An 11,983-nucleotide genomic window follows, 5' to 3' on the forward strand; every position below is an offset into this window, starting at 1 on the left:
TAAAAGGTCTCTAGTAAAAGCCTACTCTTATTAGTTTTTTAATGTGCTATATTTTCTTTGCAGGTACGACTGTTATCAAGATGATTAATTATGGAATGGTGTTCACTAGGTCTACTAATGGAAAAGTTATGACTGAACAAATGATCTGTCAAAGTAACTGTGATTTTGATCTTTTCTTTTACTACCATAGTCAAATGTCTGTCACATGGGCAGTGGGTGATACTGTAGGGCCTGGATTAAATGACTCAGAAGTTCCTTTACAGTCCTATGATGCTATTTGAGGCAGCATTGATTATCTATAAGGAATTTATTCTTAAGGCTAAATCAAAGACCACGAGCCAGCTCTGTTTGTTTTAACAACACAAGGGAAAGGATCCTCAGAAGTAAATCACAGAAGGAATGTCCAGCACACCTGGCTTCACAAGTTGGAGGGAAAATCATATCTGGACAGTCCCAGCACACGGAAACAATATTGCCCACTTTTGAAAATACCCAGAATCAGAAAACAAATCTTTACTTTCGGAAAAGGTTATTACATAGGGGTCTTTCAAGATTGATAACAGAACACCTTCTATATGCTAAGCATTTTATAGTCATTATTTCCACTTCTCTCTGGCCCTGTAAGTAGGTGTCATTAGCTCAATTACACCAGTGAAGAGACCGAGGTCCAGAGTGTAGCTCTAATGAGCCATGAGTTGATCCACATTTGACTCCAAACCCCATGCTCTCCTCACCACTCCTCTGCACCTCTTGGCGAGCAACTGTGGTATCAGGGAATGTGCTAGGGACAGATGGATAGGCCTGGAGAGAAGAGGGACAGGTGTAAGAGGGAGAGAGGAGCAACAGATGACCCTGGCTGCTTTTGAACTCAAAAAATTATAGGGGAGAAAGATGCTTCTACTAGACTTTTGTAGTTCTCGGAGACAAAGACCTTCTCTTTTGTCCCCATTTCAAAACAAAATTGGAGCTTTTTAAATACCAAGTTACCAGTAAAACTGGGTGTGAGGTTTTGAGAGCCGCCCTCGACCTGTCGGTTATCCACTGCATTCTGACAGTGCCTGAGTCACAGCTGAGTAATGGCCTCCACTTCTTGCTACATCCTCTCCATCCCAGCTCTTGAGCTCATGCTGTTCATTAGTCAACAGGTTACAGAAGCCCAATATGATGAACTGGATTAAAAACAAAGGGGGAGATTACTGGAAACTTAAAGCTACCACAGAAATGGCAGGGGTGTGCCTGCCCTCAGAGCATCTTCACTGAGGCCTCCAATGCTCCCAGGCTTCTCTCTGCTTATGTCTTTCCCTGGGTCAGCCTTATTTCCTCATATGAGCTTTCTTCATAAAGCAGGAAACCCATTTTCGCATCCAAGTATCATGACCAAGGAAGATCTGGGGCTTGCCTCTCTGATCTGGGAAGAACTGGGGCCAAGGGATCAGGGCCTGAAGATCAGGTGCCCAACAAAGCCGAGTGCATGGAACTTGGCTCCCTGGGCTGGGGCCGGGGCTTGCTGGGCATACAGAGGGCACAATTTCCGTTCAAATTACCTGCTCAGAGCAGAGGAGCATAATGTCCTTGAAGAGAGGAATGGTTGGTCTGTGTTCACAAAATTCTAGGTGTCCACCATCACTGCCCAAGAAAATCTCTGTAAGTGCATTCTGGGCCACTGCCAGGGAGGGGGACACATGGAAATTCAGCCAGTAGCTATCCATATTGTGACACGTTATACTCAAGGATTAAAATCTAACAGAGGATTTTACATGAATTTTATGTTGAAAATAATATTTACTTATACACTGTCTCATAAATGTATCTTTAAATCTTAATAAATATTTTACTTAAAAGTATTTTGATGCTGAAGGAAGTTGACTGTGGCCTTTAAACAAATTCGGATGCAGAGGAGGGAAGCATTTAAGGAAAGTGGAACTCACAAGCTTGCAGTCACAGTGGAATCTGATTTTAAAGTGGAAAATGGCTCCCTCTCCGTCTGCTCCCAGAATTGCCTAAAGCAACTTGGGGAAGGACTAGAAGACAACATCCTACCTTTGATGAATCCAGGTGATGACTGAAACATGTGCCTTGCCTTCAGGTTGATGGCTTCTTTGTATAAATCTCAGTGAATCCACCCCTGCTCCCTCCAGTGGGTGTATTGTCCCCTGGAGACCTCCCATGCACACTGGGGACTGAGGGCAGAGGGGTTGCTCCTGGGAACCCTGCTCTGCCCCGGCCTGTGGGCTGCTTGGGGTGGGGTGGGCAGAGTGCAGAGGATGGAAGGGAAGAACCGAGGACACATTCCATTTTGGACCTAGCATAAGCTTGCAGGGACATGTTTTGGCTCATTCCTGTCACTGGGGGCCATTCCCTCTCTCCCACCCTAATCAGCATGGAGAGTCTCAGAGGCTTCTGTCACCTAGAGTCTGAACTCATGGATGAGGGGGCCAGGGTGAATTCTGCAGAGCTGCAGGAATGGGTTTAACTTTGGGCTTCTAGGCCTTAGAGCCTCAGAGTCCAACTTGGCTCACTTCCTTTCATCTCCTTTATTTTCTTCTGAGGGTCTGCTTTGTCAACTTGCAAATACCACTAATGGCTCAGACTCCACCCTGTGTGCTGGGTCCTACAGACACAACCAGCTCCATGTCAGTGCTGTGGGGCCCAGCATGGGGGCTGTCCCGCATAGTTCCTCCCATTCCCAGGGCCCCCTAGTATCTTTCCCCCAAATCCAGAAGGAATGGGTTATTATAGTAAGTAATAGCGTGGGCTGTGGACATACCAACATCTGAGTAAGAGTTTTCACTACTGAGGGACATCCAGCCTTGGTGTGACCTGGACATTTCTTTCTAGGAGGAGATTTGGAATTGAGGAAAAGAAGAGAGGAGATGGGCACCAGGTTTCTAGCTGGTGATTGGAGTTGGGTGATTGGGTGGGTGATGGAGCCGTCTGTTCTCTCCTCCTCCCTGTACTTTAGGACCTCCAGAGCTTCCCTGCAAACTTCCTGGGACTGTGGGAAGATGAGCAAGATCTCTGCATTCTAGGTAGATGGAAAGGGAAGTCCCAGTGAGACTCCTGAGAAGATCGAGAAGAATCTGGAGAACCTGATTGGCTATTTGATATTATGTGACTGTTACGGAGCCACAATCCCTTTCCCTAGTATTATGGGACCACTATGTCCTAGAAGAACTTAGAACATTGTTTCTTAAAATTTAGCAGGCACAGAAATCACTTGAGACTTTGTTAAAACAGACTCCTGGACCCTAGCCCTTAGCCTCACACCCTGCGTTCCTCACAGGCTTCAAGGCTACTGCTGGGCGGGCAGCCCCACTTTGAGTAATGTTGACCGAGAAGACAGAGCTGGCTGTGCTGCAGAATCTCACAAGATTTATTGTCCACACTGGAGTCAAATGACACTCCCAGTTCAAGCATGACTTGGGAAAACATTTGCAAAGACTTCCTAAACCTCAGTGTTGTAACATCTTCTCTGGTGTCTTCCCCGTTCTGTCCTCTGTGCCGCTGTGACACCCATATGACAATAGAAACTAGAAAAGAAGTTCCTGATGTGAACTGGCCTGAGGTCTCCTCTCCTTTGATCCTTCTTGATTTCCACACCATCACCAAGTTCCTATTCTGAGAATGGTAAGGTGGAGGCAAATAGGCAATGAAAGTTTCGGCTAACACCACCAAGGAGGGCAAAGAGCAGAAATTCATTCCAGTCTGTGGCTGCTCAGGGCCGTTAGTGGAGGAAGTGGTTAAGACCGCAGGGTGATGCAGAGACAGGGAGACAGGAGTGGAGGCCGTATTTATTAGTGTTCTGGAGTGTCTTCCATCCCTGTGTGACCATCAAGCAGGCTGATGAGAAAAATCTGACTTCCATGGTGTTAGAACTCTGATACTTGCTAATATTTCTTAACACCCTCACCTATAAAGGGCCAAAAAAAATTTAACAGTACCTTATTTTTAGATTATGCTGACAGTTGATAAAGTACCTGCTACCTGTGTTACCTTACTTGACTTTCGTAAGAAACTTCCAAAGTGAAAGTGAGCCCGGCAGCCACTGTTATCCTCGCTGTAAAGCTGAGAGGACTGAGGCCCAAGGAATTTATGTGACTTTCCAGAGATTGGATAATGGCTTTGTCTCAAAATCTTATTTTCCCAACACTGAAGAATGTTAGAAGGATCTACAATGTGCACTTTAATTGAATGACTCATCATTGAAAGGGGGACTTTCCTTTAAGAGGTTTTATGATGTGAATTACAAGCATGCATCTTCAAACTGCATGAGTTTTTAGGGATGATTATAATCTACCCTCCTTTAAGAGATAAGGAGGCGGAGGTTTAGAGGAGACTAATTAGTATTCTGTGATCCCAGAAGTTGTCTGAAGCTGTTTTATGACTTACCACCTTAATCATGTTAATTATATAGTTTTTATTGTACTCCATTAAAACAGCATGGAAAGGTAAAGAAACACTGACATTACAATCAAGTTATTTCTTAAATATATATATCACAAAAAGGAGGTGGATCCTGTGATTGATTGATTGTTTATTTATTTATTTATTTTAGTGCAGAAGTAGAAAATTCATGGCCTTATTCTAAACCACACTATTATTCTCAGTCATTCTACATGAGTCCAGCAAGCCAGACAGGGAAAACCAGCTCAGGATGTGACTGGCCCATTGACCTGAGTCAGGGAAGTCTCACACTTGCACCAACTGAGATAAGGAAGATATCTACTCTTGAATATCACTATCTTCTCTAGCAACTAATGTCAACTAAACACATGCTTGCTGAAAACCTAGTAAGAGACAGGACTTGTGAAGTTAATATGATTATTGCTATCACTGCCTTCGGATTATTGGTATCATCCGTATCCCAAAAGACACAATTGTATTCAAAGCTGGCTGCTCCGTGTGATGTAAGCAGAGGAAGGAATCAATTAATTCCAACTGGTTGGTTTAGGGAAGACTTCACATTTTTGTTGGATTTTGAGGCAAGATTTCAAAAAAATTGATAATGGAAGAAATACTTTCTGCTTCAGAAAATATGTGTGTGTCATAAGGCTGACAGTTATGTAACTCCCACTCATGGTAAAGAAATACCAGACCTATAATTTTGCAGATTGCCCAAGGAGATCGCTGTGTGGACTCTGGCTTCCTCAAAGCTGGTTTTAACCGGGGCACAGCTCCTCCTGAGGAACAAGGAACCTTCCTTGTGTGTGCACTTGTGATTCAAGCTTCCCATATCCGTGGTCAGGTCTGACTTTCTCCATGCTCTCGGCCCACTGAGAGAGACCCTCTGTGATCATGATACCTGTTTCTTCTCATTGTAATAGTGAGCAGGTGGCCAGTCAGACAGAGAATTCACTGGCTGCAAGATAAGGTCCATATATCTCATTCCTCAGTAAGGAGCCAAGTCAGGGAAAAGCTGTGTGTTCAGTAGAAGCTAAAAGTTCATCAGGATAGTCAAGACACACAGAAATCATCTTGCCCCCAAAACTATCTTCCCTCAGGGCCCACCAGCCCATGCAGTGCCTCCATGAGAATGGGAAACAGAGGCCCTTTCCTCTGGGTTTCAGCTGGCCTGCCCCTGGGCCCACCTGGCTGGTACATGCTTGGCAGTTCTGTGTCCCCACTCACTTACCAATTTCAAGTGCGGATGGCTTAAACCAGTTGCACTTGGGTAAAACTAGCAGCAACTATTTGAAGGGGCTGAGGGAAAAGTGGGGAGAGAAGGGAGACAGGCCCACTTGGCATGAAGACTATGGACAGGCCTCCTCATGGCTTCATAAGTCCCTGACTATAGCAATAAAGAAAAGATAAATGAGTATATGGGTTAGCATTTTTACCCTTGGTCTGAAAAGAGTCTGTTTGCCACTGAGAAACCTCTTTCTAGAGCACTGATGTCGGGTAGCATAGCATAGTGCAGTGATTCTCAAAGTGTGATCCGCATGGACCAGCAGTAACAGCATCACCTGGGAACTTACTAGAAACACAAATTCTTAGGGCCCATCACAGACTGACAGAAATTCTGGGGTTTATACAAGAACTTCAGGTGCTTCTGAGGCACATGAGAGTTGAGAATCCCTGGGAAAATGGCCGAGCAGGCCAGACCACATGGGTTTCAAGCCTGGTTCTGTCATCCTGGGACAGTCACTTAAACCTCCCTAAGACCCAAAGCCCTCTTCTATATTTAAAATAGACGTAATAACAATACTAGCTCAGATAGCTATTTTGGAAATTGAGATCAGAAATGTAAAACACTTTGAATAGTGCCCAACAGTACACATGTTTGCAACTATTGACACTAGCCAAAATTAAGTGTCAAGTGTCCCTGGGAAGACTGCAACCCTCTGCCTCCCCCGGCTGGCCTCCCCGGTTCAGTGTGGCCACTCAGGGAAGGAAATGAAAGAGGATGTGGTCAGGCACTAGCCTCTCATATTGCACAGTCCAGAGGAACAGAGCAATATCCAGCCAACACGCTGCAGCCCTGGAAAACCACAGGTGCTCACAGAGCTGCGAGCAAAAGCACCGTTGGCCTGATGGGTCTGAGAAGGCTTTCCTAAGAAAGTGATGTTTCAGCTGAGGTCAGAATGAGTGACAGTCATACCTAACTCTTGATGAACACTTACTATGTGCCCGGCATTACTTTCAACAATATGTATTTTAAATCAGGTAATCCCCGTTCTGATTAGACACTATTTTGATCCCTATCCTACAGATGAAGAAAGTGAAAAAGGTGATAACCTTGACCAAGGTCACATAGTACAGATGTGGCACGGATAGAATTTGAACCCAAGCAGACAGATCCCTGGGCCCATGCTCTTCACTCTACATTAATTGGTGGAGGAGCTGAAAGACCCAGGGGCTGGGGTGCTAGAGGGCAGGAGTGTGGGGTGAAGTGAGGCTGGGGAGGTGGTAGGAGTCAGATCGTGGGCTTGTTTTTTTACCAAGAGCAGAGAAACACCATGTAAGGATTTTAAGCAGCAGGTAGAAAGGGCTGATGGTAGGAGATCAGACAGGTCTCCTTCCTCCCCGGCTGTACTGTGCAGACTGGAGGGTGGGGGGAAGGAGTTTGCCAAGGTCAGGAAAGAAAAGAGGGCAGTAAGTCCAGACAGCAGGCAAAGGAGAAGGAAGTGGTTCAAGACCCATAGAATATTTCTTCTCTGTTTCTCTGATGGTTACCAAATCCAGTTCTTCAGTGCCCACAGTGTCATACCTTGTGTGGATGGCCCAGCTGGTATCGTGCAACACACAAAATGTGTGCCCCCCTGGTGGCTCTGTATGCAGCCATTAAATGTCATATTGCTAACAGACTAATTTCAGGATGTGAAAAATGTGGTGAGGTGAGAAAAAGCAAGCTATAAAGCAGATGACATATGCTTCCAATTTTCACACACACACACACACACACACACACATACACACACGCTCGTGTGCGCACACCCATTGGAAAAATACCCGAAGGACATATACTAAAATGTTAACAGTAGACATCATTGAGAAGAAATATCAAAGTTGATTTTTATTATTTTTCTGTGTGTGCATGTTTGTTTGCTGTACCCTCTCCTGTAAGTTTTTTGGCAATGATCACATGCTTTTGTAATCAAGTAAATTCTTTTAAAAACTGTTTATTCTTGTATGAGGCTAATCTCAAATAGTGAACCCAGTCTTGGCTGAGTGTGGCCACCTGTGTCAGGTGGGCACTCTGATGAGATACTTAAGCATTGCCTCATCGGTCACGGCTGAAGCCTGACTCCTGGTGGACAGAAGTATCAAAGACAGACTTCTGTTTGAAGACATCTATGGAAATAGCTTGTTGAAGTTTACTTATTCACTCATTTTATTATTCAACAAGTATGTACTGATCACATTTTAAACATGAAGCACGATGGGAATATAAAAACAAGTTTAAGTAATGTTTACAAGTTATGTTTATAATAAAATTATGTTAAGGAATATGACTTGCCTTTCCTTTAGTTGGAGTTTTATGTTGCGATAGTATGGCAGTTTCTTCACGCTGGTCCTGCTCCTCAGAGACTATGGTCTATTCCCCGGCTGTTACTGAGAATGGGATATTTTTCTTGGTATATTTTCTGTCTATAATTAGTAGTCCCGAACCTATTAATTTTCATGTATTAACATCCAACCATTTTCTTGGACTATTAGTTTTTCAGACTATTCTCTCTGGTTCTCAAGGTATACAGTAATGCAGAATTTTCTTCTAAAATACAGTACTTGTACCTCTACCTCAGAGACCTGTCTATTCTAGGTATTCACCACTTGTTCCTTTAAATCCACTTTCCACCCTTCTTATGCTCCTTTTCAATCAGGGAAGCTTTGGGTAGGTTCTGTCAATGGGAGGCAACAGCAAGAGATCAGAGGGCAGGAGACAGGTCAGGCTATTCATTTCCTTTCCCGAAATTTTGCTCCCCTATTTCATTTTTTAAAAAAATTCTTAAAAAAATGTTTTATTTTTGAAAGAGACAGAGCATGAGCAGGGAAGGGGCAGAGAGAGGGAGACACAGAATCCAAAGGAGGCTCCAGGCTCTGAGCCGTCAGCACAGAGCCGGATGCGGGGCTTGAAACCATGAACCATGAGATCATGACCTGAGCCAAAGTCGGACATTTCACCGAGCCACCCAGGCGCCCCTTAAATTTTTTTTTAATGTTTATTTATTTTTGAGAGAGAGAGAGAGAGAGAGAGAGAGAGAGAGAGAGTGTGTGTGTGTGTGTGTGTGTGTGAGCAGGGGAGGGACAGAGAAAGAGGGAGACACAAAATCTGAAGCAGGTTCCAGGCTCCGAGCTGTCAGCACAGAGCTTGATGCTGGGCTCAAATCTGCAAACTGTGAGATCATGGCCTGAGGTTAAGTTGGATGCTTAACTGACTGAACTACCCAGGTGACCCTTTGCTCCCTTGTATCTGCCAAGAGGTACAGTAGCTCCTGAGCTCTTCCACTTCTATTTACAGTCACAATCCTCGTCAGAAGGCAGTCTCAGGGTTTCCTCTCAGCTCCCTCCCCTTGCCTCCTCAGGTCTTGAGTTGGAATTGTTTCCTGTGGCTGGGAGCTGTAAATATTTTCATTAATTTTAAATTAAATATCCTAAATATCCATAAAGATGATGGACTGAACCCACACCTAATTTTTTTCTCTCAAGCACCCTCACCCCACAAAGAACCATGGAAAGGAATCTTTAAAAGCCATCAACCCTTGATATGGAGAGAACAAGTGATAATGGCGCCATAACATTAGAGGTTGGGAAGATGGCAAGCAAGTGGTAACTGACTTGGCAGATCTCAGTAGGGAAAGCCAAAAACCCACCTGATCTATGTGGCAGGTGTCTCAAAGGCTTGGGCAGTGGTGGGTATGCTCTCCTATTCCAGGCGACTGGAGAGTTCTGAACTAGACCCGGATTGAGTTGGAGCCCTGGCTACTGTTTCATATTCAGAGATCAAGGGGACATAGGCACACAGATTGCTGTGCAAGGACTGCCTACACGGCACTGAGAACACGGGGAGCCAGACCTTTACCTACTCAGCAGGAAAAAAGAAGAGTTTCTCGGGGGCCCTAAACAGTCCAAGAAGAGCTTAAGTACACAGACTTTCAGAATTTCCATGGCTCAGCAGGGATCAGAGTCCACTCCCACCACAGGCTCAGAGCTTCCAGTCTGAAATATCAAGACCAAAACAAACAGAAAAAAAAAAAAAAAATGGAAGGAGAGAATACATAGGGAGAAAATTAAAAACAAATTTAATATCCTTTAGAGAGAAAGCAGTCATCAAACAAATGAGTCAGCAAGTAAACACAGGGTACTCCAAACAAAAAGGGAACATTAAAAGTGAGCTCTTGGAAATTTAAAACATGATGATGGTAAAAATGAAGGGATGAAAATAGAGGAATTTCCCAGAAGGTAGAGCAAAAAGACAAAAGGATGGGGAATGAGGGAAGACAGAGACAGGGACCAGTTCAAGAGGGTGAAGTTCCCGACACACCAGAGAAAATGGAGGTGAGAAAAATGCAGACTCTCCCTTCACATATATTCCTTATCAAACCACTTACCATGTTCACCACCAGCAATCATCCACCATCATCTCCATTAGATTACTGCAAATTCTGATTTCCACTCTCCTCGCTTTGCCCTGCCTTTCCTCATCAATGCAGCAGAGGTGATCCTTACAAAATTTAAGTCCCATTGTAATACTCCTTTGCTAGAAACCTTGAGTAAAAGCCAGTCTTTCCCATGACCAAAAAGGTTCCACCTGTCCAAACCCACATCGTCTTTCTTTTCTCAACTTATCAACTACTTCCTTTCCTCTCCTCTAATCAGACTGACCTTCTTACTGGCACTGAGCCTCCTAGACATCTTTCTTCCTCAGGGCCTTTGAACAGCAAGTACAAAGAACAGCAAGTACAAAAAATACATGAATGGCATAATCACTTCCTCTCCTTATTTTTTATTTTGAGAGAGACAGAGACAGAGAGAGAGAGAGAGAGAGAGAGAGAGAGAGAGTGGGGGGACAGGCAGAGAGAGGGAGACAGAATTCAAAGCAGGCTCCAGGCTCTGGAGCTGTCAGCACAGAGCCCGACGCGGGGCTCAAACTCCTGAACCCATGAGATCACGACCTGAGCTAAAGTCAGACACTTACCTGAGCCACCCAGATGCTCCTCACTTCCTCTCATTTTTGACTCAAACATTTCCTTCTTGATGAGGTCTACCTTGGCTACTCCAAATAAAACCATGAGCACCTATCCCCACCTATTCCCTATTTTCTCCATAGTCCTTATCATTAAGTGACATTTTACAATGCCATTTTTCATACTTTTTGATGAACATGAAATTTTGACTTTCTTCACTAATGTGTTCCCAAAGAGTGCTTAGCATGGGGCACTCAATATTTATTAAATAAACTTTCCCAGAACTGAACTCAAAATGAGTTTCCAGATTGAAAGTGTCCACCAAACACCCAGTAAAACCACTGCAAACTTTCCAAGCACTAGGAATAAAGAGAAAAGATTCTGTCCACTTGCTGAGGACATAAATCAGAATTTCAAATTTCTCGATAGTAACATGGTAAAGAGCAAGACCATGCACAATTCCCAGCCTAAAATTTATTCCCCAACTGTTAGACAAGTCTGAAGGTGGAATAAGAGCATTTTCAGACTCTTAAGATCTAAGGATAATTTGCCTCCTATGCATCCTTGCTCCATAAAGCGACTAAAGCATGTGGATCACCTAAGCAGAAAAAGCATAGAATCCTGCAAACCAGAACATGTGAGGCATGCACAAAGATGTTCAGGGTCACAAGAGAGAGAGATTCTGGGATGACAACTGTGCACTAAAGCACAACCAGTCCAGTCTGAGGGATTTCACACAATGCAATCTCACGATCTCTGTAGCCTGGTAAAACTCCCAAAGGATGTGTTGTGCAGAAATGATGGAACAAACCAAGAAGGTAGGGAATACCATGGAGAAAACAGGAATTCTCATTTAGGAGAAAGGCAGAGGAAGTCCGAGGACATGAGCTGTGCAGCATTCCAGAGAGCAGTAGCATTGCCCTGGAGGGATCACACCAAGGGGGTAAACAGAACTGACAAACTGATTGATGGGCTCATCCTTGTGGATGGCTATGAAGTAGTTCGGAAAGAATTAGCAGTAGGTACAAAAGCAACTAAGCTGTGTGTGTGTGTGGTAAATTTAAGTTTAGGAAACACAAAAGTAAAACAGGAATGTATCATTTATAAACATGGAGCTGCAAGAAGAAACTGGAGGCATGAACAGACTACTGGATTCTTTTATAAGCCATTTAAAATTCTATGTATTCCTTTAAAAATTAAAATTGATTTTCAAAAAGATACACTGATTTCTCACTAAGCTTTCCAAACTTCTCACCTCTGGGAATTTTTCTTTCACAGTATTTACCTACCAAAATGTGATGGTAACCGATGTTGGTAGCTAGGATCCCAGGTGGCAAAGACATGAAAGAATTGAAGAG

The sequence above is a fragment of the Prionailurus viverrinus genome, chromosome B2 (genome assembly GCF_022837055.1).
Source record: "Prionailurus viverrinus isolate Anna chromosome B2, UM_Priviv_1.0, whole genome shotgun sequence".
NCBI classification, from domain to species: Eukaryota; Metazoa; Chordata; class Mammalia; order Carnivora; family Felidae; genus Prionailurus; species Prionailurus viverrinus.